Here is a 24,684-nt window from a genome sequence, read left to right on the forward strand (position 1 = left end):
GACAAGAATCTGGCCACAGATTGCATAACTGCAGATAGTTGGCCAACAAAAAGCCAACTATCTGAGGTTCAGTGGCAAGTTGGTACTTGCTCAAAACAAGGGAAATCCAAAGTTATTGCAATGAAGACCACTGGTCACATAATAACAAAATATGATCACTGTTCTCTCAATCACACCAGAGGTGCAACAACAGAGGCATCGAGAGAGTGGTGCACTATCAAACAGGGGTGTGCATTCAGCCATATCTGAACTAAAAAAATAAACAGAAAATACTGTATTTAATCAAAAGACCACACCACCCTCCAGTTTCAATTTGGTTGTAGGCAAAGTATTTAGACTACTTAGCATAAATGTGCATCAGAGACTCGCAGGGAGGGGGAAATTCCAAGGGCTACGTAATAGCCATATTTTGGATCATTGTAAGGGATGTAAGCCTATCAGTCAGGAATTTAGAAATCACCCATATTCCATTAAGTGCAATAGTACCAGGCTAGAAGGTGGTGCTCATTCTTTCTTTCAATTATTATTTTCTCCTACTGGAATTCCAAGACATGTGGACAGCATTCTAGGAAGTCTGAGGCCTACCACCCTTGCCCATCTGGTTGTTTAAATCTACTAGGCAGAGAGCAAGCTGACTGGATCCAGAAGATAGTAAATGTCTCCTTGAGAGAGGGGGTAGTCGCCCCTGTTTTGAAACAAGCAGTGGTGCACCCACTCTTAAAGAAACATACTCTGGACTTCCGGTTTTGGCGGCGTGCTATTGAAAGCGGCTCGGACCGTCATGTCCTGAGCCGCTTTCAAATCGGTTCGTTGAGGGGTCGCCCCTTGAAGGACAACTCGACTCTGGGGCCCAAGAAGGGGCCCAGAAGGCAGGGGAATCCGAGTGGTGGATCGGGGGTGTCGGCAGAGGCGGCTGCTCCCCAATCCCGCTTTTTCCAAGCCTCATTGCTCTGATCGCCATTTTTAAATGGCAAGAGTCAGCCACTGGCTTTTTTTCTTTACTTTCCCACACTCTACATTCTGGATCTTAAAGCAAGTTTGTAACTTCAAGATAAGTGACATCTTCTACTATTGTAAGTGTCTTTTCCTATATTTTCTTCTGGATGGGTAACATGTCTGAGAAGCAGGAATAAGGAGAATTGCAGACTTTAATAATAATAATAATAATAATAATAATTTTTATTTCTATCCCGCCCTCCCCACCTCGGCAGGCTCAGGGCGGCTAACAACATTTTATAAAAACATACAGTGGTTAAAAAGCCTTTAAATTTAACAATATAAAACAGTAAACACCAACTTAACAGCATTAAAACAATCTAGTAAGTGAAATGACATCCAGCCATCTGATATACATCGTTTTGTATTATAGCACCTTATATTCTGATATACATGAAATGACATCCAGCCATCTGATATACATCGTTTTGTATTATAGCACCTTATCTGTTGTGGTTTTAATTAATCTATTTATTTAACGTATTTTATTGTATAATATATTTACTGTACGTCATAGCACTTTCCATGTTTGTGAGCCGCCCTGAGCCTGCCTTGGTGGGGAGGGCGGGATATAAATAAAAATTATTATTATTAAGTGAGGCAAAAGACTGAGATAGGGGGGTGGGAAACTCTCTCCCATTCTCTTTCAAGGCTTGCAAAAGTTTCTGCCTATCCTAAATATTGGAAATACCTGCAGGAGACTACATCAATTTGTACTTTATATGAGACTTGATGGCCGAATTTAATTGACTTATTTCAAATTTTGCTGTAGGAGAAAAAGGCTTTGGGGAAGGATGCTTGTTGCTAAGTATACATGGATGTAAAAGAGGTTTGGCTAAAAGACTCTTTGAAGCAGAAGCTGAAGCACTGAAGTGCTCAGACTGAATTTATAAGAACTCTAATTAACCTTCTAATCAACTTTTAAAAGCTGGTGGATTCCTGATCTTGCATTGTAGGATCTTTGGCTGTAAGAAGAATATCTTTATAAACTTGCAAAGTGGATCTAGTTCTATTTTGGTGGATGTTATGGATAGCTTTACAACTTTAAAAGTGGATTCTGATCTAGCTCTGTAGATGTTATGGATACAATTTTTTGAGGTTGTTTTTATTTTTCCTTTTGCCCTTTGTTTACCTGTGTTTGGATTATTTTTTACTTGTGGATTATTTTTTATCTGTGGATTATTTTTTACCTGTGGTTGGATTATTTTTTCTTGGACTTGGTTCATTGCTTTTTGTTCTTATTTGGGGGGGGGGGGGTTGGTCTTGCTGGATTTCTCACTTTTTTGTTTGGATTATTGCTTTATTGTTCAATTTTGGTTCTCATTTTTGGATTATAAATAGGGTATTCAGCCCTGGATTACAAATTTATACTTGCAAGTTGCTGTGCTTAGAAGATATTTGAAAGACGAGGTGGAGAGCTGGCTTGCATCTGAATTAACATTGTTGGAAGTCACTGGACAGTGAACTGCTGCATTTGTTTTGTCTACTGAATATCTATTGTGGTGAACAGTTTTGTTTATTATTATTTTGAGCATTGTTTTGACTAGCATAAATTGTTGAGAGAAGTTAGAAGGTTGTTTTCTTTTTAGAACTATTTTGTAATAAGGGCATTGTTTGGAGAAGATTATTCACCTGCCACAAATAGAACATAGAGTTTCAAAACAAACGTTGAAGAGACCTTATCAAACTTGTGGTTGTGAGTGTGCTTACTTATGACTGCTATAACATGGTTGACAAGTAAAGTAGACAATACAGGTGAGCAGATGGCAGAGATTAAACAAGAGTTTATGGAGAATAGTAGACAGACAGTGGAGACCAATAAAACCTTAAAGGCATCAGAGGGTCAGGTGACGGAGAATATTCAAAAGGTGGAACATCTGGGAAACAAACAGAGTATACAAGACTACAGACTTTTGCAGTTGGAAGTAGATAAAGCGGCCTATATGTTGAGGTTTCAAAATATACCAGAAGAGAAAAATGAAGACCTACAGAAAATGTTAAGTGAAGCCTTGGCTGAAATCTTACAGGTGACTCCTCAGAGGATGGAAGAAGAGTTTGATCAAGTTAGACAGGTGCCATTGAGTTATACAAGACAAAATAAATTACCTAGTGAAGTTCATTTGAGATTCACAAGAAAGAAGACCAAAGATGACATCTTGAAACAAGTAAGAGATAGACCTATGGCGATAGCTGGAAACATGGTGAAAATTTTAAGAGAGGTTCCTTGGCCTGTGAAACAAAAGAGGAGAGAATATCAAGCATTAACAGATTTTCTGAGAGGGAAGAGAGATACTCTACATGTGGCTAATGCCAGAAGGCCTTCTTTTTACGTACCAGGAGAACAGATATAGGATTAACTCCACTTTCAAAGCTCAGAATTTTTTTGAAAGAATGAAGAAAAAAGAAGGCAAATAAAAGAATGAGGAGGAGGAGCAGGACAAAGAAGGTTCTGGTGAAGAAGACCCAAAAGAACCACAGAGATACCATACAAGATAGCATTCTAAAAAAGATAAGAAAGATAATGATAAGCAAAACCTATAAAGGCTTCAATTGTTTTAATTAATGTGAATGGACTTAACTCTCCTGCCAAAAGGAGAAAGACATTTAGATATTTGGCAAAAATGGAAATGGACATAATTTGTTTACAAGAAACTCATATCTTAACTAAAGATCAAAATTTTTTGAAAAATAAAAAAACTTGGCAATTTATTTACAGCAAAGATATGTACAAGAAGAAAAGGGAAGTGGCAATTTATATTAAAGATAAATTTAATCCACAACTGAAATTTGTTTCTGAAGATGGAAGAATTTTATTAGTGGAAAGTACAGTTGACAACAAGAAAATTTTGCTTGCAAATATTTATGCTCGAAATGATCATCAAGAGAAATTTTTTCAAGATTTGCATCTTAAATTATCAAATCTGGAATATGTAGAATACTGTTTAATAGGAGATTTCAATGCTGTTCCTGACAGACAGTTGGATAAAAAAACACACGAACAGATGAAAAGTAAAGGTCCTCAGCTCCCAATAAGTTTTTTGGAAATTAGCAGAAGAAATGGATTTGGTGGATGTTTGAAGAACAAGATATCCCAAATCCAGAGACTTTACTTACTATTCCCCTAGTCACCAAACTTGTTCAAGAATTGATATGTGCTGGCTTTCTACAAGTTTGATCAAAGACCTAGTGGATACAGAAATTCAAACAAGAGTCATTTCAGATCATAGCCCTGTAATGATAAAACTAAAAGGTTCACGGATAAGAAGATCATGGAAGTTAAATACTTCAATTTTGAAAGATAAAGATTTTCTTAAAGACTCTAAGGTGGAAATGGAATCTTTTTTCAAACAGAATATAACACAAGAGGTAACGATGCAAGTAGTTTGGGACACTGCTAAAGCTTTTTATAGGGGTCTTGCAATTAGATACAGCATTAAAAAGAAGAAAGAAAAAACTGAATATTTTCAAAATTTAATGTCACAAACTGGAGAAGCTGAGAAAAATCTTAAAAAACAACCAACAAAATATGAATTTCAAAAAAGGTGAAAGAAATGCAACACAAATTGAATTTAATTTCTATGGAAGAGGTGGAGATTAAATTAAGGTATGCTAGACAAAAAAATTTCGAACATGCCAATAAGCCTGGAACATGGTTGGCCTATAGGATGAGAAAAGAGAAGGCTAAAAGAATAATTACGACATTGAGAGATGAGAATAATAAAGAGAAATCTCAAAAGCAAGAAATACGTCAAATCATGGAACAGTTTTATAAAAAATTATATGAAGATAAGCAAGTTCATAAAACAGACTTAGAAGATATGTTAAACAAAATAATCTTAGTAAATTTACAGAAGAACAACAAAAAAATTTGAATGAGCCTATAACGATAAAGGAGCTTGGAGAGGCAATAACATCTCAAAAGAATGGTAAATCTCCAGGACCAGATGGATTACCTGCAGAATTTTACAAAGCTTATGAAGAGTCTTTACTTTTACCATTTAAATGCCTGATTGAAAAGATTCAGGAGGAAGGCCAAATTCCAGCTTCATGGCAAGAAGCTACGATATCTTTGATTCCGAAAGAAAATAATGATTTGAAAGATATTAAACATTACTGTCCAATTTTAAATGTGGATTATAAAATTTTTGCTTCAATATTGGCACAACTTTTGAAGAAAGTTTTACAATCTATAATACATTAGGACCAAGCAGGATTTCTTCCTAAAAGATATTTGAAAGATAATGTCAGAACAGTTTGTAATATTTTAGAATATTATGAGAATCATCCAGAGAAGCAATTGGCTTTAATTTGTTTAGATGCTGAGAAGGCATTTGATAATGTTCATTGGCACTTTATGTTACAGCAACTGAAAGTATGGAATGTGGTGAAAATTTTTTGAGAGCAGTAGAAGCAATATCGTCACAAAATGCTAGGGTGACAATGAATGGTGAACTAACAGAAGTAATCAACATTCAAAAAGGTACAAGACAAGGCTGTCCACTGTCTCCTCTACTTTTTATTTTATCCTTAGAGGTATTGAACAATCAAATAAGAGAAGATACAAGCATAAAGGGAGCTGTGATAAAAGATGAACAATATAAACTCAGAGCTTTTGCTGATGACTTAGTTTTTATATTAGAACAACCAATGGATTCAATAGATTGTCTTATAAATAAGATTAAACAATTTGGCTATTGGGCAGGATTAAAGATTAGTTATTACAAAACAAAATTTTTGACAAAGAATATGACGGCGGAACAAATTCAGGCCTTCCAGCAAAAATCAGGATTTTTGTATGAAAAAAGAATCAAATATTTAGGTGTGGTTATTTCAAACAGATGTAGCAATTTAAAAGCAGATAATTATGACAAACTACTTAAAGAAATTTAAAAAGATTTGGAAAAATGGCATGATTGAACTTATCTTTAATGGGAAGAATATTTTACCAAGGTTACAATGTTTGTCTCAAACTATCCCAATATTTTTAAATAGTGGATTTTTTCAAGAACTAAACAAGATGGTTATTAAATATGTGCGGCAAGGCAAAAAAATCTAGAATCAAATAAAAGACATTGCAGGACTCTAAATTAAGAGCAGGTATGGGCCTGCCAGACTGCCAATTGTATTATAAAGCATCTGCACTTCTGTGGATAAGAGACTGGATATTGTTGAAAGGCAAGAGGCAATTGTTGTTAGTAGGACATGATTTGACTATGGGATGGCATGCTTATTTGTGGTATCAAAGATTTGAAGGCCACTCTTATTTTAAGAATCATTGGTTTCGGAAATCCTTATATCATACCTGGTCATGGTTAAAGCCTAAAATCTACCAAAAAATTCCAAGATGGGTTTCACCAGTAGAAGCAATTACTCACCCAAATCTTTTAAAATTAAATCAGAATTACAGGTATGATGATCTGTTGGGGAAAGATAATCAACTGAAAACCAAAGAAGAATGGGAAAATATGGACCTTAAAATGAATTGCTGGTTGAGAATGCAAGTTGAATCCAGATATGCTAAAGACAAGGCGATAGGCTTCACTACTTATTTGATAAAATTCTTTTGGGCCCACAAGAAAAGCTAATCTCCAAATTATATTCATATCTACTTCAAATGAAGACACAAGATGAAGTTGTAAAGGACTGCATGGTTCAATGGGCAAAACATTTTGGTTATAATATTACATTAGAACAATGGGAAAGACTGTGGAATCTTAATGTTAAATTAACCAGATCAGTAACCTTTAAATAAAACCTTTGCAAGATGTTTTATAGATGGTACCTGACCCCACAGAAATCGTGTAAGATCTATATCAGTATGTCTAACAAATGTTGGAAGTGCACTAAACAGATTGGTACTTTTTACAATATGTGGTAGATGTGTGAGATGGTGAAAGATTACTGGAAAATGGTACATGAAATGTTACAGAAAATTACGAAGACTCAGATACATTTCAAACCAGAACTTTTTTTATTGAACATATTTCCAGAGGACTATTCTAAAGAGATGAGACACCTGTTGGCACATTTTAATACAGCAGCTAGGATCCTTCTGGCACAAAGATGGAAATCTCAGGAAATTCCCACAAAAATGGACTTGGTGGGAAAAGTTTTAGAGACAGCAGAGCTGGACTTTTTATCCCAGTTGATTTCCCAGCTGGGAAATCTAAAGAAGAAGTAAGAAAAAATTGGATGAAACTGTATGCCTGGTTGGACACTCAAGACTCTTAAGATTCTCTTAAGATTCTCTGGTGTGAACCGATTTTGTTTTTCTTTTCCCCTGTATTTTATATTATAACATTTACCTTTACTAGAATTATCAAATTCATCTTTACTGGAATTGTCAAATTATTAGATAATAACAAACGATTTATATTAAGATTTATCCATTTTTAAATGGTTCATATATAGCTTAGATAAAATAATATGGGACAACTTATGTAAAGAAAATACTGTAGAATTATCCTTCTGTTTTTGGAAAGTATTTTATGTAAAACAAGGCCAGAATGTATTGCGCTTTCATCTTTCTTTTCCCCTATCCCTCAGTCTTTTCTGAAACTAATAAAACTTTTCAAAACTGTAAGAAACATACTCTGGACTAGGGTGGCCAGACCGTCCCGGTTTCCCGGGACTTTCCCGGTTCTGGCCACCCAATCCCAGCTCCCGGGCTGCCTATACCGGGACCATTACAAGGTCCCGGTAAAGCCAGCTGGTACAGAACTCTTCAGGAAGAATGCTGACTATAATGGATTGTAGAAACCACATCAGTCCAGTTTTATACCTAAACTGGCTCCCAAGTAGCTTCCTTCTTTGGGGCCCTTGCTGTCTGAGGCTAGATGGGTGGTAACCAAAGAGAGGGCCTTCTCAGTCATGGCATCCAAATTATGGAATTCCTTCCCTAGGGAGATGTGTTTCACCCTCCTTTCTGTGTATGTGTTTTAACTGTGTATTTTGTTTAATTGATTTTTTATATTATGAATTTCAAAAGCTTGTTTTAATGATTTTTTAAATTTTCATTGCCTTAGGGACCCTAAATTGTATGGAAACGGAATATAGTTATGTTTTAAATGAATACCACTAGGAGAAACAGGAGTTTAATCTTTTAAACTGTTTTTACAACCTACTTTTAACCTGAGGGCTGAGTTTAATAGTTTGTCAATTTTAATTATTTTACATTATGATTTCCTCTTGTTCTGTGTGGTGAGTTGCCTTGGACAGAGCTGGTATATACATGTTCTAAATAAAACAAACACAGCTGAAGGAGGAGAGATTCCTAGATGAAGGATTTTGTCATCTCCACCTACTTGACAAGGAGTCCTTTACAGAAATCTGGAACAGCACACATTCTAACACATAAGCCCATGCCATGTGTTTTTATCCATTATGGTGGTTTACATCCGCTATCGCACCGATGGCAGCCTGTTCAACCTGAGGCGACTAAAGGCACACTCCAAGACAATGGAAAAACTCATCCGAGAGCTACTGTTTGCTGATGATGCTGCACTCGTCTCCCACTCGGTATCAGCTCTGCAGCATATGACGTCCTGCTTTGCAGAGGCTGCCAAGCTATTCGGCCTAGAAGTTAGTCTGAAGAAGACAGAAGTTCTCCACCAGCCTGCACCCCAGGAAGATTATCACCCTCCCTGCATCACTGTGGGTGAATCAGTTCTGAAGACAGTCCAGCAGTTCAGCTACCTGGGGTGCATCATCTCCTCAGATGCCAAGATCGACAAGGAGATTGACAACAGGCTGGCAAAGGCAAACCATGCATTTGGCCGACTGCACAAAAGAGTGTGGAGCAACAAGCATCTGAAAAAAGGCACAAAGATCAATGTTTACAAAGCGGTTGTGATGACAACCCTCATCTATGGCTCCGAATCGTGGGTTTTATACCGTCATCACCTGCGACTCCTTGAGCGCTTTCATCAGCGCTGCCTTCGCACCATCCTCAACATCCACTGGAGTGACTTTGTGACCAACACTGAAGTCCTCAAGCGGGCAGAGGTTACCAGCATCGAGGCACTGCTGTTGAAGACGCAGCTGCGCTGGGCAGGGCATATTTCTAGGATGGAAAACCACCGCCTTCCCAAGATTGCCCTGTATGGCGAACTCTCCACCGGCCATCGAAACAGAGGGGCACCAAAGAAGAGGTACAAGGACTCCTTGAAGAAATCCCTTAGCACCTGTCACATCAACCATCACCAGTGGTCTGACCTAGCCTCAGATCGCAAAGCATGGAGGCACACCATCCACCAGGCTGTCTCTTCCTTTGAGAACGCACGCATAGCTGGTCTTGAGGACAAAAGGAGATTGAGGAAGAATCGCACTGCTACAGCACCAACCCCAAATCAGACTTTTCCCTGCAGCCACTGTGGCCGGACCTGCCTGTCCCGCATTGGTCTTGTCAGCCACCAGCGAGCCTGCAGCAAACGTGGACTATTGCACCCTTCCTAAATCTTCGTTCGCGAAGCCAAGCCGAGAGAGAGAGAGAGAGAGAGAGAGGTTTACAGCCACAAGTCCCAATAAGCTTGGATTTAAGGCATCTCCAAACTATTTATTTTAACTTCTCAAATCTACTGTAAATTCCAAGATAATCATATGAACATATGAAGCTGCCTTATACTGAACCAGACCCTTGGTCCATCAAAGTCAGTATTGTCTTCTCAGACTGGCAGCGGCTCTCCAGGACCTCAAGCTGAGGTTTTTCACACCTATTTGCCTGGACCCTTTTTTGGAGATGCCGGGGATTGAACCTGGGACCTTCTGCTTCCCAAGCAGATGCTCTACCACTGAGCCACCGTCCCTCCCCAGAACAATCCATAACATCAATTTTACCCTTCTGTGGATTCTGGCCCAACTCAGGACATTTGAAATGAGTATTCCACTAGAGCCAATGTCATGCCATCATAATCAAGATGCACACCACCAAAGCAAAACAAAACTCCAGAACCACCTCATACAAAAAATTGAAGTATACTTCTGTACTTTCTGTCTTGCACCAGTATGTACATGCTTCACATCATTATCAAGCAATATATCAGAGGGAAAAAAATGGGAAAAGGCCAGGCAGATGCTTGCACATACCTGCTGAAACATGCTTCATATGAAGAACCTTCACACAGCTATATTGCAGAGCAATACCTTGCATCATACAGTATGTATACTGCATCGTGTCTATTTAGTGCTATAACTATCAACAGTTACACATTAAAAATACAATCACTTCTATACCACTATGATGTACTTTAGTCTCATTAGTCTTTCCTTTGTTCCTCATCCCCCACCTCCTCCAAATATATAATTCTAAGACACAGAAGTAATTGACATTGATTTCACTGGAATTATTTTCCAAGTAATTCTGTTCTGAGCCATATCTTTAGGCTGTAAGCCCTTCTCTCTCATCACCATTGCTGTTCCTGCTGTGAACTACTGGCTACTACAGAGTATAAACCAAGAGTTAACAAATAAAAATCAAGTGCAGTGTTCAATGGAAATCAATAAAATGACGTGATGCCAGTCCCTTCATTGGGAAGAATATTGCAGCTATGCTCTATAAACCATATTAGCCAATGCACTACTTGCATTAAAACAAAAATAGCACTCATGGCTTTAAAGAGCATTCCAAACATAAGTGAAATTGCATACACCTAAGTTGCCATGAATGTATTCTTCAACAGGCATCTGAACTTGAATTTTACTACAGCATGTAGATGTCTAATATCAGTTTCTCCCCTTTTAAAACTAACTTTCATGACAAAATAAGGTTTTAATGTCATTAAACTCCCCACACACACTATTTTAGGAGACAGTCTTTTCTGTTGTTTTTAAAGTTTTCTAAACGAATCACAAGCATGTCCATGCTTGAAGCTTCCAAGTAAATTTTAGCAACTGCTAGTTTTTTGGCTTTCTTTCTGTCCTGAGAGAGGAATTCTTTATCTGAAAGGTCTGATAACATTTTGCTCAAATAAAAGATTCAGCTAGAAGGAGCCAGAGAAGTGCAAACCAGCACACATTTTAACATATGCACAAGCCTTAGTCTCTTGAGAGACTGAAATAAGTCTTAATAAATCACAGTTTTTCTTGCCAGAACACTGCTAGACTCCCAAGTTTCTTTGTGGAGACATTTGGAATTCTTAACCAAAGATTAGTTGGACTATGATAATGTAAAGATTAAGGCTGCAACACACATATCATGAAGCATAGTGTCATAGAATTATTGAAGACATTATTCTGGAGTAATGATAAACTGCGAGTCATAAATTTCTGTTTAAACCAGTTTTAAGCCTGGCTGATGGAATTCAGGTGTAGACTGTGCTCCCAAGAAGATCACTGGCATGAAACCCAGATATTTCTGGAAATCTAGCCACAGGGTCCCAATAACAGGAAATAAATTCAAGTCCTTCCCGTAAAGGACATATAAAGTTGCTTTCTTTCTCAGATACCCACTATACTCAGGGTTTCATATATATCAAGCTATCTCAAGATGAAAGATACTCTGTTTTAGGAAAACCCTGGTTAAGCAAGCAGCAACCTAGTCGTTACCTGAAGGCGGATTGAAAAAACCCTCTCCCTCTGGGCGAGGCTGCCTGAAATAACGTGGGTTCAATCAGGCTCCTCCTTTGCCAGCTTTCTTTCCCACCAACAGGCTGAGTCAGATTGCAGGTCACCAAAAGTTCTTTGCAAGCAGCCCTACAGTCCCTTCTCTCTGTTGCATCCTGCTCTTCCATTCCTCCTGGGGAGAATCACTCCTGATTCATCCAGGATCTCCTTTCAATCATCTCTTAGAAAAAAAGATTTGGATTCTTTCCCCACAGCTTAACATTTCTTCTTCCTCCATCCTCTTTCTCTCTAGAAAGCACACTGAAAATTACATGTACATAGATCCCACAGGTTCCCTTGCACTACAGTTCAGTCAGGAATCAAAATCATGACATCAGACTCTAAAAGATGTTACTGCAAGCAATTTTTAGAGATAGGTAGAAAGTTTTGTCCCTCCCCACAATAGGCTAAACTATGGATTACCGGCCGATGTAGAAATGAATTCTGCTTATGCTCAGAGGCACTCTCATTTACTATTGCATAGCACATTCCAGACTTGAACCTCGACAGTCAGAAAAAAATATTCCGAGTTTAGTCTTTCCTTACACTTACTAAATTACCGCCTCCCCATTTGGACTCAAATCACCCTAGATCTGGGGAATTAGGAGTGTTTCGTTTCAGTGAATTCAGACTGGAGTAACCGTTCATAGCATTCAGCTGTAGCAGAACAATCCTAAGCAGTTACTCCAGTCTATGCCCACTGACATCAGTACCCCTGCAGAGTATTGTGCTGTAGGTGTACTCTGACCAACAAGCATATATTTAAGGCAGATTCTGGGAAAGGAAAACTGCACAGATCTTTGTTGGTTAATTTCTAAAAAGAGAACCTACCTGGATACTCCCCCACCTGATTTAGAAGCCCCACCCCTTAGCTTCAGCTATGCACAAACAGGGTGAGAGAACATGCCCTTTACCCAGTTTTAAGAGATCTTCTCTTGTTGTGCCACTATATATGATCCAGAACTGATTCTTGGCAATGAGATCCCAGCTGAGTCCAGGCATTTCTCCAGAGCAGAGCCTGCCAAAAATTCCAGCCACTGGTTTCCTTAGAAATCAACAGCCACAGCCTACTGTGCGTAAGGCATCAGCAGTCGCTTGCTCCAGAGAAACAGCAGTGGTCACTCAGAATGGAACAGCACCACCCCACTCCTCCAAACGACTCAAACAGGAGGCGCTCGGGGGTTCAACCCTGCTCAACGATCGTTTCCTTTGATCCAAAATAAGTCCTGGTGTGAGATGGAAGAGAGGAAATAACTTTGTCCATGCTCAGAGGCACTCACCTTGCTATTATTTTTCCTTGGCACTGAAAATGGGCGGTGGGGATTAAGCACCGGGTCTCAATTCTATAGAAATCAACGAGCGTTACATACAGCGTGTGCCCAGAAGACTGCAATCCTACACACACGAATTCCGCGAGTCAAACCCACTGAAGTCGCTCATAGGATCGGGCTGTATCAAGCCACAAAAAAAGGACAAGCGGCTGGTGCATTGCAGCTATAGTATTCTCCCCCTTCCTTTCGGCTGGCATTCGCAACACACACCCCCCTCCGGGGATCTTTGAAGAAATTTTTAATCCGTACCTCGTTCTGCGGAGGCGAAGGCGCAGCTGGCCACTCCACATCTGGATCCCTTCGCTCGCGGTCGCCTCCGCCAGCACGAAGCGCGCCGCTTTCTCTCGCCTTCAAGCGAGCCACCTGGAGGGAAGGAGGTGGAGACGCCGCCGGCGCTTGACTGAGAGCACTTGCTGGCTGGGCTGGGCTCCGCGGTCGCCTCCCCCTCCTCCTCTTTCTGTGCCGCTCCCGTGGCGTCTCCCAGCGGCAAACCCGAGCCAGCCTCTGGCGCCCCTCCCTTCCCGAGCGGCTGTCCTGACCTGCCGGTGACTCACCAGAGCACGAGCCTTTGGCTTCGCCAGGGGAGGAGGGGAGGGGACGCGCGGCGAGGAAAGCCCGCCACCTCCCGCGCGACGCCCTCCGCTCGCCTTGCTCCGGCCGCGACACGTGGAGGTTCTTCACGCCCCCCTCTCCACCAGGCGGGTCGCCCGCTCCCAGCGCCGCGGGTCCTCGCCAATTGTGCCCGGCCGCCTCGCCTTTTTCCCGTGCGCCGGAGCGCGCGGCGAAAGCCCCCTGCCGAGAGAAAGACGCTTCCCCAGGAGCTTAGGGAAAAAACCAACGCAAGGAAGAGCTGCGATCGGCCATTGTTCACGAGCCTCTCATTGTCCCGAGAGAAGCCTGAGACTTTAGCCGCCTTCCCCTCAGTAGTTGCCCACTCACACCCGGGATTCCGTGACGGAATGCCTATTCAACTAGGCCAACCTTCTTACCCAGAGAACGTGTCCCAGTTGGCGGGAAACGGCGTTTAAGCAAGTGGCTCTTAACTTTTCAGCCGTTACCATCCGCCAACGATGTATATTAAAATCGAGCGCCCCACCAAAAATAAAAAAAGGTCCGGCATAAAAACAGAGGTCCAGAGAAATAAACTTCCTAGGACTTTTTCTTTTAGCTGCATAGGGCATGCAAGTTTCAGGCATAAATTGAACGAGACCCTAGCGTCTTGATGACCATCGGTCAGCACCTTAATGTTCGATTTTCCCGTGTGCCGCTTTTTAAAAGGGTGGCCTTGAGGGAATCGAGGGTTTTAGACTGAGGAAAGTGCGTGGGATTTTAGACAGAGGGCAAAGTGCCGTTGTAATTGAGGAGAAGTGCCTAAATTCTTCGATTTATCTGCATCATGAGCCCACCAACATTCTGAATGCTCTCGAGATTAGTAAATTGTCTCATGAGATGCTATATAGCCCCTGCTAAGGACTCCCGTGGCGCAGAGTGGCAAAAATGCAATACTGCAGTCCGAACTCTGCTCACAACCTGAGTTCAATCCTAGCAGAAGCTGGGTTCAGGTAGCTGGCTCAAGGTTGACTCAGCCTTCCATCCTTCCGGGGTCAGTAAAATGAGTACCCAGCTTGCTGGGAGGGAAGCGTAGATGACTGGGGAAGGCAATGGCAAACCACCCCGTAAAAAGTCTGCTGCGAAAACGTCATGATGCGATGTCACTCCAGAGTTGGAAATGACTGGTGCTTGCGCAGGGAACTACCTTTACCTTTTTGTTGTGTCCTGCATTTCAGTCCCTAAATTTCCAACACAGCACTGCCTAGCGCGCACAGGGAAACCGCGAGTCACCTGACTAGGGACAGATTTAACTGACTGCCTATTAAGATCTGTGGCCCAAACTTTAACTGTCCAGGATTGGACTGGTCTTGGGAGAGGATTGTTCCAGGTGCATGCATATAAGCGGGGACCTGGCCCCACCATGTTGTCTTCTTGTTGTGTGATCGTTAATAAAGGATGTTAGTGGTTGAACGTTTCTGAATGCAGTACTTTTACACTGGCAACAAGGATGGGATCCTGTTGAGCCAACCTATCGCTCAGCCGCACCGCATGCTCCGCGCACCAGCTCCAGTGCTCTATCTGTGCTCTGAGCCAGCATCTCTGCTGGAATCATGGCTGTTGCTCCAGGACACCAACTACCGGAGTTCAACCTGTCCAGGCCAGACCTGTAGGAGTCATGGGTGGACTGGCTCAAATATTACATCCAGCTGCACAAGATGGAGGAAGCAGATGACCAGAAGGTGCTCCTGCTGAGCTTGTGCGGAGTCGAGACGCTCCAGCTGATGAAGCACCTCATTGCGCCTACACACTTGCAGCTGCTACCTACGAGGCACTGATCAAGGCAGTGATGGACCACTTGTCGCCACTGCCGACCCGCCTCATACGCCGGCACACATTTTACATGTGGCAGCAGCGGCTGGCTGAGTCCACAGCCAAGTACCTCACTGAACTGAGGGGTCACCCTGCTCTGTGACTTCCAAGGGGACTTGGAGGAGATCCTGCTCGACTGATTTGTGGTGGGTGTCCGGGAGGAAAAGCTGCACCGAAAGCAGCTTGCCACAGATGACATCACCCTCGCGGGAGCACTCCAACAGGCTTCTGCCTTCAAACAGTCTCATAGCAGCCATCCAGCGATAGCCGTGCATCAGGCAACAGTATCCTCAGCTTAAGACGGCTCGGAGGGGGAAGAAGCACGTTAGCTCTGTTGTCTGCCGTGCTGGGGACACAAGCCAGCAGACCAACCACAGGCCTCGGGGAAGACAACCCAGGTAAAGTGCGTGAGTTGTGGGGATCCGCATGAGAGCCGCGATTGCCATTTCTGAAATGTGGACTGCTGAAACTGTGGAAAGGTTGGCAACATTGCATGGGCCTGCAGGACCAAATCCAACCGGAGGCGCCAGGCAACCCTCCACGACTCGACAGACGCTTACCTCTGCATTGACCAGCATCCAAGTACTTAATCTGCCCCAGGACACTCCCGATGAAATTAATGTGCTGATCAATGGGCCCCATGCCTGGTGGAACTAGACTCAGGGTCCTCCATCTCCATTATCTTGGAGGAGACCCTGAACAAGCCATGCTCAATGATGGGCCGCCCCTATGGCTGCCCGGGTTCATATTACAGGACTTCCAAAAGAACCCTGTTCAGACTAAGGGATGGGACTGAGTCCAGGTACAATTTAAACATTTCGACGGGATGTTGGACATCCTAATGGTGACGCGCAAGCTTACCAGTTTACTGTGCTTAGCCTGGTTCAAACCGCTAGGGATAGAAATTGTTGGGGTGAATCAAGTACAACCTCACAATTTTGACCATGAGTGCCGAGAATTCCCAGAGGTATTTGATGGGGCTCTTGGCTGCTACAGAAAAGGGCCATCATATCACTACTGCTCAACCCCACAGTCCAGCTCGAAAGGCTAAAGGCACAGCGGGCCCCATTTGTGCTGAAACCTATGATAGAAGCCGAACTGGACTGCCTCGTAGCCCAAGGGGTCTTAGAGCCCATCTCCCATGCCTCTTGAAAGACCCTCATAGTCATGCCCATGAAGCCCAACGGGGACGCCCGCATCTGTGCAGACTACAAATGCTCCATAAATAAGACCCCCCCCCCCAAGATCATATGTATCCAGTTCTGGTAGTGAGCCACATCCTAGCATCCTTGGCCGGCTCACAGATTTTTGGGAAGCTGGACTTAGCTCAGGCCTACCAACAGCTGCTGGTGGATGAGTGGACCTCAGAGGCCCAAACAATAGTCATGCACTGGGAGGGCTTTCACGTTGTGGTGGTTACAATTCGGGGTCAGCATGGTTCCAGAGATGTTTCAAAATCTCATGGATTCTCTCCTCAAAGGGATCCCTGGAGTACAGCTGTTCTTCAACAATGTTCTAATTGCGGCCCCCAGTGTCAAAGAGTTCAGCTGTCGCCTCTGCGAGGTGCTACGGTGGTTCCAGGATGCTGGCCTCAAGGTGAAGCGTGAAAAGTGCTTGCTCAAGGTTCTCCAGGTTGAGTTCATAGGGTTTGCAGTCAACACCGCAAGGATCCACCCAACGGACAATAAGATACAAGGCGATCGTCTAGGCCCTGGCCCCCACATGCAAGGCGGAGCTTCAGGCTTTCTTGGGGCTCCTGAACTTTTATCACTCATTTCTGCCTCACAAAGCCGCCCACACAGAACCCTCACACCGGCTCCTTCACGAAAAAGCCTCATGGGTCTGGGCAGGCAAGCAGGCCGCCGCCTTTCAGGCAGTCAAGGACATTCTGGTCTTGAATGGAGTGCTGCATCACTTTGACGAGGCCCTCCCGGTGATTGTGGCCTGCAATGCTTCCCCGTACGGGGTTGGGGTGGTACCGGGCCACCAACTGCCAGATGGGCGAGAGGTCCCTGTGACCTATTATTCGCACACCTTGTTGCCGGCAGAGCACAACTATACCCCAATTAACATTGGCAATCATGGCTGGCGTGCGGAAGTTCCACAATTACCTCTTCAGACAGTGCTTCACGGTTGCTACAGACCACAAACTTCTGCTGGGCCTCCTTGCACCGGACCACCAAACCCCCCAGATCCTGTCTCAGTGCATCCTGCGGTGGAACGAGTTCCTGAGTGCCTACACCTACATGCTAGTCTACCATCCAGGGAAGTTGATGGGCCATGTGAATGCCTTCAGCTGCCCCCCCATTGCTGTCGATGGACCCAGATCTGGTGCTGGCTCACCATGTGATGCTGATCAACACACTTCCCAATTGACCTTGCCATGCTTTGGAGGTTGTCTGGTTCTCAGCCTGTGACTGTATCATTTCATGTGTCCTGGACTAGGTGGGGAGGGGTTGGCCCATCGGCCGGGTCGACCCTGAGTTCAAGGCCTTTGCCTCCCACAGTGATGAACTATTGTCCCACAAGGGCTGCCTCCTATGGGGTAGTTGGGTTGTGGTCCCCCCCACCGCCCATTCCAGAAACAAGTGGTAGATCCTTACACATGATGCACCCAGGAATAGTGCATATGAAGGCTTTAGCCCGGAGCTACATGTGGTGGCCAGGAATGGATGAGGAGGTCGAGGCGTGGGTAAAACGCTGCCAGCCCTGCCAGGAGTTGAAGCCAGACCTGCCCAGCACTCCAGTACACTGCTGGGAATCCAACTGGATGCCTAGGTCCCGCCTACACTTGACTTTGCGGAGCCCTACCAGGGACAAATGTTCTTCATCCTGGTAGATGCGTACACAAAGTGGCTGGAGGTGATCCCCATGGCCTCCACCTCCATCCTGGCCGAGCTCTCAGTAGGATCTTTTGCACACACGGAGTACCAGAGGCCATGGTGATGGACAACGGTACCTCATTCACCTCCCGGGAATTCTGGGAGTTCTTGAACAGGTACCTCATCAGGCACATACAATCTGCCTCATTCCACCTACCAACGGCCAGGCAGAGCGCATGGTCCGCACAACTAAGGAGGCCCTAGGCCACATCATTTATGAGGATTGGGACCACCACCTGGCTGCATTCCTTTTCAGGAACGGGACTACCCCAAACCCTGTTACTGGGCACAGCCCGGCAGAACTGCTAATGGGCAGGCGCTTGATCACCCGGCTGGACAGACTGCACCCAGACCGAGCACCTGACCTCCGCAACTCCCCCAAGATTCAGGAAGCTACAAGGGGGTTCTTTCTGGGGGACCCCGGTCCACGCAAAACCTTTTCCAGTGGACCGGAATGGCTACCCACCTGGGTGACACGGGTCACCACTTCCTGCTCGTATGAGGTGACGACAGAGGGGGGCCAGCTTCTCTGTCGACACATCAACCAGTTGTGCCGCCGAACCTTGCCAGAAGAACCGGAAGATCCCAAGGAAGCGGAGGACTGGAAAGTCTTGGGGTCACCACAGGCTGCTGCCATGCCAACCCCTGGACTTCCGACCTCTGAACCCCACGGGGACTCGGATACAGGACCTCCTGCAGGAGCGAAGGGACTCCATTCTCACAGAGCCCATGGAGCGGATTTTCCCTTTCCTTGCCTCCCAGCGAGGAACCAGTGGAACCAAGCGGAGTTCTGACAGCCCCAGTTCACCTGGCTGAGCCTCAGCATTCTCAATGGGAACGGAGGCCACCGGAATATCTCAGGGATTATGTGTGCTGAACTAGGGGGGGAGGAGTGTTGTGTCCTGCATTTCGGTCCCTGAATTTCCAACACAGCACTGCTTAGCATGCACAGGGGAACCACATGGAACCGTGGGTCACCTGACTAGGAACAGACTTAACTGATCACCTATTAAGATCTGTGGTGCGAACTTTAACTGTCCAAGATTGGACTGGTCTAGGGAGGGGGTTGTTCTGGGTGTATGCATATAAGCGGGGACCCGGCCCTGCCATGTTGTCTTCTTGTGTGATTGTTAATAAAGGATGTTAGTGGTTGAACATCTCCGAACCCAGTACTTTATACTTTTTAAGAATCAAGGATGCAAACTGAGAAAATACAGCCTACTGTGGCTTTCCAGGGGAGTTTGCAATTGCTTAGAGGCCTCTAAAACCCACTGGACAGAAAGGAACAGAAAAGCTGCAGCTTTTCCCAGCATCTGTAAGACCTTTTCATATATAATTATAGTCCTTGGTTTTATTGTCAAAGTGAACAGAGATATATACACACATGTAGGATATATGTACATTCACTGTAGCATATACCAAACTACTGTGCCTTGCTGCCCTCTCTGCACATTCATTTGTACCCAAATGAATGTCTGCGCGATGGTTACGGTGGATTTTGTCATGTATTTAGTAGTCTATCATACACAATTACATCCATTGTTTTTAGATCAATCCACTACCACTACCATCTCCAGAGCACGTAGGTTTACATCTGTTTAGCCTATGTTGGGTGTAAACAAGATTAAATTCAAGTCCAGTTTAACATGTGTCAGTTTTTAGCTGTAGACCTCAAAATAATTGTTGTTATTGCAATTATTTGTAATTAATTATAAATAATTAATATTATAATTAATTTAATTGCAGTAATTGTAATTATTCAGGAAAATCAGTGTTATTGGGTTCCATAGCCACATTTTCTTAAGGTTTCTATGCCTTACTGTGTCAAAACAGGAAACAAACCTGATCAGAACATCTTGTGACCATAGAAATAACATTGTTTTCTGCTTGTATCTCTAAAAGAGGTGACTCCAGCTCACTAAACCCCTTGCACCTACATAAAATAATAAGAATCTCTTTCTACAATCACATTTGTATTAGAGATCCTAGTAAATTTTTCTATTGCCAGTGCTTCATTCAAGAACGTATTATTTTACAAAACAAACTCTTGCTTTCCCATCACATGAGCATTCAAGCCAAAAAATCTGATCATTTAAACATGTATGGATAACCTTTGCTCGCACAATACTGAAATAATACAATAGATGTCTGGGGAAATTAAATTTGTATTCTCTTTGTTGAGACTGTCAAAGATGAACATCTGTCCCTGGGGACCCAGACTTAAATCACCTCATAAACATCATTAAATAGCCATCTATTTGTGGGTATATGACTCCCTAGAGGCATGACTACTTAGATATTAAGCATATGGACTGTTCTGCTTACAGCCCTCTGTAAGTTACGTATTGCCTTGAGCCAGTGGCAGCCACAATGCAAAGTGCTCCAGTAGTAAAAATTAAATCCTTGGGGGTTGTGATGATAGGAATTTGACAATTGCAGTATCCCTGCCAAGGCATGACTAGGAAATTAGAATAGCTTATAAAATATTTTACAGGCTAGCGCTTTGTTTAATCTTATCTAAAAACACCTCTTGTATTAGGGAGGTGTAAGGAGACTCGGAATTAGGGGTGTGCATTTGGTTCGGCCGAACCGCATAGACCACCGAATCACCCCTGATTCGGAAGTATACGGCACAGTTTTCAGGCCATTAAACGGGAGCCTTATATAGCTCCCCGTATACTTCCATATAGATATTCGGAAGTATACGGAAGTCAATGGAAAAGGCGGGAAAGGGGCTTCTGCAGCCTCAGGGGAGCTGCTTGCTTCCTTTCCCGCCTTTGGAAGCCTTTTCCCGCCTCTCCCATAGCCTCCCTGGGATCAGGGAGGGAGGGGGAGAGGGAGAGGAGCCCCAGCAGCCAATCCAAAGCATGCATTTCCAAAATGCATTGCAAATGCATGCTTTGAAGGGCTTTTGTGTAGCTGATGGCTGGGCTAATCTCTCAGCCATCAGCTACATTGTTGTTCTTTTGTTTACTTGGGTATCCAAGTAAACAGTGTTCTCTGGCCAATCACAGAGCAGTGCTATTTTTTGAAACTGCTCTGTGTAGGGTCAGAGTCTGCCTGGCTGGACTCCATTCCATTGCTGTTGTGTTTTGTGTTGGTGTGAGAGAGAGATTGTGCTGCGCTGGCCCTTGGCCTCAGCTGCTGCTACTCTCTCTCAGCCTTTCCTGACCTGCCTTGAGAAGAGAAGACGTCTAAGGTAAGACAGTCTTGGGGTTCTTGTTTTTATTTTAGTTAGTAAAAGGACTTTTTAAGACTCAGAGTCCCTTTACTTATCCAGATTTGGGTGGGTGAGTACTGGGTAGCTTATTTGGGGTTAGGGGGTTCTGCTGGGGGTGGGGGCCTGAGGTGGGGGGTTTGCCAATTTGCCCGTATCTTACTTTAGTGAGAGGACTTTTAAAAGTGCTGTGCCTTTTTACTTTTGCTGATTTGGGTGGCTTGGATTTCTTGGGGTTAGGGTGAAGGGGTTTTTTTTGGCTTGTTGTGCTTGCCCAGCTCTCCCCGTGTTGTTTGGGGCAGGGCTGGAGAGCTGGCACCTGTAGATTGTGTGTTCTGTAGCAGGGAAACTGGCACCTGGATGAGAGACCCAGAACCAGCAGGCTTGTTGTGCTTGGCCAGCTCTCCCCGTGTTGTTTGGGGCAGGGCTGGAGAGCTGGCATCTGTAGATTGTGTGTTCTGTGACAGGGAAGCTGGCACCTGGGTGAGAGACCCAGAACCAGCAGGCTTGTTGTGCTTGGCCAGCTCTCCCCATGCCGTTTGGGGCAGGGCTGGAGAACTGGCATCTGGGTTTGCTGCAGCAGATTGTTGAGCAGATTGTGTTTTGTGTGGCAGTGACATTGGCAACTGGGTTTATATTGGTTCCAGGCCTTCAGGGTTCATAGAATAGATAGAGGGATGTAGTGCATTTGGGTCCTATAGAGATTCTCTGGTGTGAAGTTAGGGTTGGCTTTGGGTGCCCCAGGAATTGGACCCCCTGGTCCAATTTTTTTTTTGGCCTTGTGGGTTTTGTGTGAGACAGTGCCCTGAAGCTGCACAGCAGTTTGGGGGGCTCTCCTCAAAACCTCCTGCTTCCCAGAGCCACTTTTCCCACGACAATTACAGTGAGGAAGTGGCTCTAATTGGTTTTTTCTCACCATTGGGAGCAGTGTTTCTTTTGGGGTGCCCACTGATGGGTGCAGTCTTTTTGGGCCAGGGGGGTTTCATGCTGCGGAGTCCCCTGAAGCTGCCCTACAGTTTTGGGGCCTCTCCCTCAATCCCCCCTCTGGCCAGAGCCACTTTCCCCACAGCAATTATAGTGGAGGAAGTGGCTAATTGGGCTTTCACCATCATTGGTGGCAATGGGCCTTTTGGGGAGCCCAAAGACAAGGTCTCCCTGGCCCAATCTTTTTGAGACTTGGGGGTTTTATAGGGGAGAGTTCCCTGCGGGTTCCCTGCAGTTTTTGGGGCTCTCCCTCAAACCCCCTGCCCCCCAGTAGCCTCTAATTATGCCCTACGTTGCCATTGATTTCAATGGCCCACAGGGTATAATGGTGGGATAGGGGCACCCTCTTTGGGTGCCCCTGGAATGGGACCCCCTGGCCCAATCTTTTTGAGACTTGGAGGGTTTATAGGGGAGAGTCCCTTGAAGGTCTCCTGCAAATTTGGGGGCTCTCCCTCAAACCACCTCCCCTCCAAGTGGCTTCCAATATACCCTATTTTGCCATTGATTTCAATGGCCATAGGGTATAATGGGGCCGTATATTTGGAAATAGCTGCGCATCTACTGCATATGTGGCTATTCCGAGTATGGTAATAGGAAATACACGGTATTCCGTATCTTTTTAGCTCCTTTTTTTTTTTTTTGCACACCCCTACTCAGAATCAGAGAGAGCTGCTGGTGACCTTTCCCCAGGGATGGAGTACAAGCTTCACCTACCTGGCCAATCCCACTCCAGCTTTTTCAGCCACCAGGCTCTACCTGCAGGAATGTTTTGCAAATTAATATGGATTTTTTTAAAAAAGAAAGCCAGTTTGGTGTAGCAGTTAAGTGTGCGGACTCTTATTTGGGAGAACCGACTCCTCCACATGCACTTGCTGATGCGACCTTGAGTCAATCACAAGTTCTCACAGAGCTGTTGAGCTCAAGAGCAGTTTCTGTCAGAGCTCTCTCAGCTCCACCTACCTCACATGGTATCTGTTGTGGGGAGGAGAAGGGAAAGGAGATTGTAAGCTGCTTTGAGACTCCTTTGGGTAGTAAAGGGCAGGGTTTAAATCTAGTCTCCTCGTCCTCTTCTTCTAAAACGAGTATAATTACATGTATAGATTCAAACAGTAGACGGAACTTCAAATGGGTAGCCATTTTAGTCTGAAGCAACAGGACAAAGTTTGAGTCTAGAGGCAACTATCAGTTAAAAAGTATCTAGCATTTGCCAAAATCTACAGAAAAGTTTACCATGCCAGCAGAGCAAAAAATCTATACAATATTTCAACATGTACAGTGATCTAGGAAAGTTGGAGAAAGAATTTGCCCAAGGCAACATGTTCACCTGCTTCACCTGCTAAGCCATATATTAGGGTGACTTTAGTGTACAAAGAACCAGTCTCTATGTAGTTTAGAAACAGCTGTGTTTCAGAGCTATTTACTTTGGGAGGCATAAGGTGTACAGTATATGTAGAATTCGTACCTCCGCACATGAACCTGAACAAGGTTGTTTACTTTAAAAACAGTAAAATGTATACTATAAAGCTGAATGTCTGTATGGCTACAGCAGTGGAACTGGGAATCTGGTGGAATTTCTTGCCCATGCCACATTTGCCAGTGCTTGCTTAAAATGGATTTTATGCGTGGAATGCAGATTTCAGTGTAGTTGATATTAGAGACTAATATAATTTCAACCTTATAACCTGCTTTCCTTTTCTCTTTCCAGAAATAAAAACAAGAAACAAAATGACACAAAAAGTTGCTCCTTCTGATCTGTATAATAGCCTTTCCTATAACATTCCTGTGATGTAGTAGTAGATCCGTGTTACATCTAGTATGTGAAGATTAAGACTAAGACAATGTAGGCTGGGTCTTATATGGGTTCCATTGGCAGAACAGATTTTTTAAAGGGCATTTTTACTTGATTCTTCTTTAATGCATGAGTGCTCTGCCTGTTACCTCTAAAGAGCTCCCTGTGGGAGAGAATTTAGTCCAAAACACATGTGTTCTTTATTTGCATCAGTCTTTCCTACATGGGATATGGACAAATGGAAAGTCTATTATATGTAGGGAACAGGTATTCCGTATGGGTTCTGGTACCGGGCAAGGCATATATGGCAATATTTATCATTGCAGTTGTAGAATTTAAGCATTTATTAAGAACCCCTCCACCCACCCAAAGGCTGGTTCTTTGGTCAAAGAGAAGGATGTACATATATATAAGAAACAGGCAAGGACTAGTATCACAGAGAATGGACACTGCAATTAAATTTGA

General features: G+C 43.9%; 1 protein-coding gene across 2 annotated transcripts in view; it reads right to left on the reverse strand.

Annotated features, from left to right (window-relative positions):
* The window catches only part of MET (MET proto-oncogene, receptor tyrosine kinase), a 172,632-nt gene extending 159,267 nt beyond the window's left edge, over window positions 1-13,365 (reverse strand). Inside the window, exon 1 of one of the 2 annotated variants that reach the window (XM_060244858.1) lies at window positions 13,176-13,365. The gene's annotated coding sequence lies outside the window, so the exon portion shown is untranslated. The remainder of the gene's footprint in view (window positions 1-13,175) is intronic. The other variant, XM_060244856.1, reaches the window with a different exon arrangement.
* Between the last annotated feature and the right edge of the window lie 11,319 nt (window positions 13,366-24,684).

The sequence above is a fragment of the Heteronotia binoei genome, chromosome 8 (assembly GCF_032191835.1).
Source record: "Heteronotia binoei isolate CCM8104 ecotype False Entrance Well chromosome 8, APGP_CSIRO_Hbin_v1, whole genome shotgun sequence".
Lineage (NCBI taxonomy): Eukaryota > Metazoa > Chordata > Lepidosauria > Squamata > Gekkonidae > Heteronotia > Heteronotia binoei.